Here is a 4,461-nt window from a genome sequence, read left to right on the forward strand (position 1 = left end):
TTCTAAATTGCACATCTTTGGTTACTGGAGAGAGTGAATAATGTTTTATTTGATTTATCACTGTGGCTAATTATTCCTCAAATTATTCTGTTAATTCATTGGCCCTTTTTTCGATTGGGGTGTTTGTATCTTTAAAAATGGACATTAGCCCTGGCTGGTTGGCTCAGTGATAGAGTGTCGGCCTGGCATGCAGAGGTCCCGGGTTTGATTCCCTGCCAGGGCACACAGGAGAAGCGCCCATCTGCTCCTCCACCCCTCCTTCTCTCCTTCCTCTCTGTCTCTTTCTTCCCCTCCCGCAGCGAGGCTCCACTGGAGCAAAGATGGCCCGGGTGCTGGGGATGGCTCCTTGGCCTCTGCCCAAGGCGCTGGAGTGGCTCTGGTCACAACAGAGCGATGCCCCGGAGGGGTAGAGCATTGGCCCCTGGTGGATAGAGCGTCGCCCCCTGGTGGGCGTGCCGGGTGGATCCCGGTTGGGCACATGCAGGAGTCTGTCTGACTGTCACTCCCCGTTTCCAGCTTCAGAAAAAAAAAAGGGCATTAAAGGGACCTGAAGATGGCAGCGGAGTGGCGGATGTACAGACACCCAGCTTTCACCACCAAACTGGAATACAAATCAATTTAGGAAAAATCAACCTGAAAAACTAACTCTGGACTACAAGAGCAGCTCTCAAAAACAAAGGAGAAAAGAAGAAGCCACATCAAACCTAGTAGGGAGTGCCTGAATCTCCCCTGCTTACAGGAACGAAGGGTGGGGGTGAGCCTGAGAGCCCAGAGGGGATCTCACTCCAGGGAAAAGAGCAGAAAATACTGCTCACAGCCACTTGCCTGGTGACTAGGGAGAGAGTTGTGTTGAAAAGACTAGCTTATCTCCCATGTGGAAAGGAGAGAGAGAGGGACAGACTGAGAGGGGCTAAGGAATGCAGGAGATGACCTAAAAAAGCTGACTCATCTGTGCTGGAGGTGGCTATGGCTGGGGGAGGGACTGATCCTTCCACAAAACAGTACTGAATTGCTTCCAGATCAGAGATCTCCAGACATCTCTCCAGCTCCAATCAGCGCAACAAGACACAGCTGAAAACAAGAAGTGGGGAGGATGGGCAGTAATTCAGGTCTCCATGGTGACCTGAGATACACCTCCCCCTACTGAAGCTGAAAAAACACCCTGCCCCCAGAGAGATTAGTTGGTGGAAGCAACCTTCAGAGTCTCAAGTTACACCCATCACATTCCTGGATACAGTTTCAAGGAAGCCATCTGCTGAGCTCAGTAAACAAGACTATCACCTGTTAAGAAAACAAACAAATCAAGACTTCAAAGCTGCCCAAATCTGAAAGTGGATTACAAATAATAGCTGATACCAACCCAAGAAGAACTAGAAATAACACAACTGAAACCTGGAGGCAGACATCACCAAGCCTAGACTCAACCAACGCTACAAACAAAACACCCAAACACAGACAATGAGAAGACAAAAAAGTGCAATCCAAATGAAACCACAAGAGAAAGCTTCAGGAGATAAAATGAGTGATATGAAAATAATCAAACTTCCAGATGCGGAGTTCAAAATAATGATTGTAAGAATGCTTAGGGATCTTAGAACAACAGTTGATGGTCATTATGAACTCCTAAATAAAGAAATAGTGAGTATAAAAAAGAATCAGTCAGAGATGACAAATACAATATCAGAAATAAAGACCACAATGGAAGGAATTAAAAACAGGATAGATAGAGCTAAGGATCAAATCAGTGAGTTTGAGGACAACTGGAATGAAGGCATGAAAGCAGAGAAGTAAAAAGAAAAGAGACTCAAAAAATCTGAGAAAACTCTTAGAGAGCTGTGTGACAACATGAAGAGAAATAACATCCGCATCATAGGGGTTCCTGAAGAAGAAGAAAAAGAACAAAGGATAGAGACTTTGTTCAATCATATCATAGCTGAAAACTTCCCTAATTTAATGCAGGAGAAACTCTCACAAGTTCAAGAAGCACAGAGGACTCCATTAAAGAGAAACCCAAAGAAATCTACACCAAAACACATCATAATTAAAATACCAAAGCTAAGCGATAGAGAGAAAATAGTAAATCTGCAAGAGACAGAAAAGCTATCACGTACAAAGGAGCCCCTATAAGGATGACATCTGACTTCTCAACAGAAACACTTGAGGTCAGAAGGGAATGGCAAGAAATATTCAAAGTAATGCAGAACAAGAACCTACAACCAAGACTACTTTATCCAGCAAAGCTATTGTTTTAAAGGAGAAATAAAAAGCTTTCCAGACAAAAAACAACTCAAGGAATTCATTACAACCAAACCAATGCTGCAGGAAATATTAATGGGCCTGTTGTAAACAGATCAAAGTGGGAAAAGAATATAGCAAAAAAAGATTAGAGCTTTAAAGAATAAAATGGCAATAAACAACTACATATCAATAATAACCATAAATGTAAATGGATTAAATGATCCAATCAAAAGACATAGGGTAGCTGCGTGGATAAGAAAACAGGACCCGTACATATGCTGTCTAAAGAGACACACCTTAAAACAAAATATGCTCATAGATTGAAGGTAAAAGAATGGAAAAAAAACATTTCATGCAAATGGAAATGAAAAAAAGCTGGAGTAGCAATACTTATATCAGACAAATTGGACTTTAAAACAAAGGATATAGTAAGAGATAAAGAAGGCCACTACATAATGATAAAGGGAGTAATCCAACAGGAAGATATAACTATAATAAATATCTATGCACCTAAATATATAAAGCAGACTTTGATGGATTTAAAGGGTGAGATCAATAGCAATACTTTAATAGTAGGAGATTTCAATACCCCACTAACATCACTAGATAGATCCTCAAGAAAGAAAATTAACAAAGAAACAGCAGACTTATTGGACACACTAGATCAACTCGATTTAATAGATATCTTCAGAACCTTTCACTCTAAAGCAGCAGAATATACATTCTTTTCAAATGCTTATGGTATATTCTCTAGGATAGACCACATGATAGGGCACAAAAGCGGTCTTAACAAATTTAAGAAGATTGAAATCATATCAAGCACTTTCTCTGATCACAACGACATGAAACAAAATGAACCACAACAGAAAAGCTCAAAAATTCTCAAACACATAGAAACTAAATAGCAGGTTGTTAAATAACAAATGGATTAAGAATGAGATCAAATAAGAAATAAAAATATTCCTAGAAACGAATGACAATGAGCATACAACAACTCAAAATTTATGGGACACAACAAAAGCAGTGCTGAGAGGAAAGTTCATAGCACTACAGGCACACTTTAAGAAGCTAGAAAAGGCTCAAATACACAACTTAACCCTGCATCTAAAAGAACTAGAAAAAGAACTTCAAGTAAAGCCCAGAGCTAGTAGAAGGAAGGAGATAATAAAGATCAGAGCAGAAATAAATGACATAGAGGCTAAAGAAACAATACAGAGAATCAATGAAACTAGGAGCTGGTTCTTTGAAAAGGTAAATAAGATTGATGAACCTTTAACTAGACTCATCAAGAAAAAGAGAGAGAGGACTCAAATAAATAAAATTAGAAATGAGAGTAGAGAAATAACAACTGACACAACAGAAATACAAAATATTGTAAGAAAGTACTATGAAGAACTGTATGCCAAAAAACTAGAGAACCTAGATGAAATGGACAAATTCCTTGAAACATACAATCTTCCAAAAATCAATCTGGAAGAATCAGAAAACCTAAAGAGACTGATTACACCAAATGAGATAGAAAAAGTTATCAAAATACTCCCAACAAAGAAAAGTCTTGTGCCTGATGGCTTCACAACTGAATTCTACCAAATATTCAAAGAAGAACTAACTCCTATTTTTCTCAAACTATTTCAAAAAATTCAATAGGAAGGAAGACTTCCAAGCTTTTTTTTATGAGGCGAGCATAATTCTGATTCCAAAACCAGGCAAAGACAACACAAAGAAAGAAAATTATAGGCCAATATCTCTAATGAATATAGATGCTAAAATCCTCAACAAAATATTAGCAAACCGGATCCAACAATATATGGAAAAAAATCATACACCATGATCAAGTGGGGTTTATTCTGGGGAGGCAAGGCTGGTACAATATTCATTAATCAATCAATGTGATTCATCAGTTAAACCAAAAAAAGGAGAAAAACCATATGATAATTTCAATAGATGCAGAAAAAGCATTTGATAAAATCCAGCACACATTCATGATCAAAACTCTCAGCAAAGTGGGAATACAGAGAACATACCTCAACATGATAAAAGCCATCTATGAGAAACCCACAGCCAACATCATACTTAATGGGCAAAAATTAAAAGCAATCCCCTTAAGATCAGGAACAAGGCAGAGGTGCCCCCTTTCACCACTCTTATTTAACATAGTCCTGGAAGTCCTAGCCACAGCAATCAGACAAGAAGAAGAAATAAAAGGCATTCAAGTTGGAAAAG

Source organism: Saccopteryx bilineata, chromosome 2 (assembly GCF_036850765.1).
Source record: "Saccopteryx bilineata isolate mSacBil1 chromosome 2, mSacBil1_pri_phased_curated, whole genome shotgun sequence".
NCBI lineage: Eukaryota > Metazoa > Chordata > Mammalia > Chiroptera > Emballonuridae > Saccopteryx > Saccopteryx bilineata.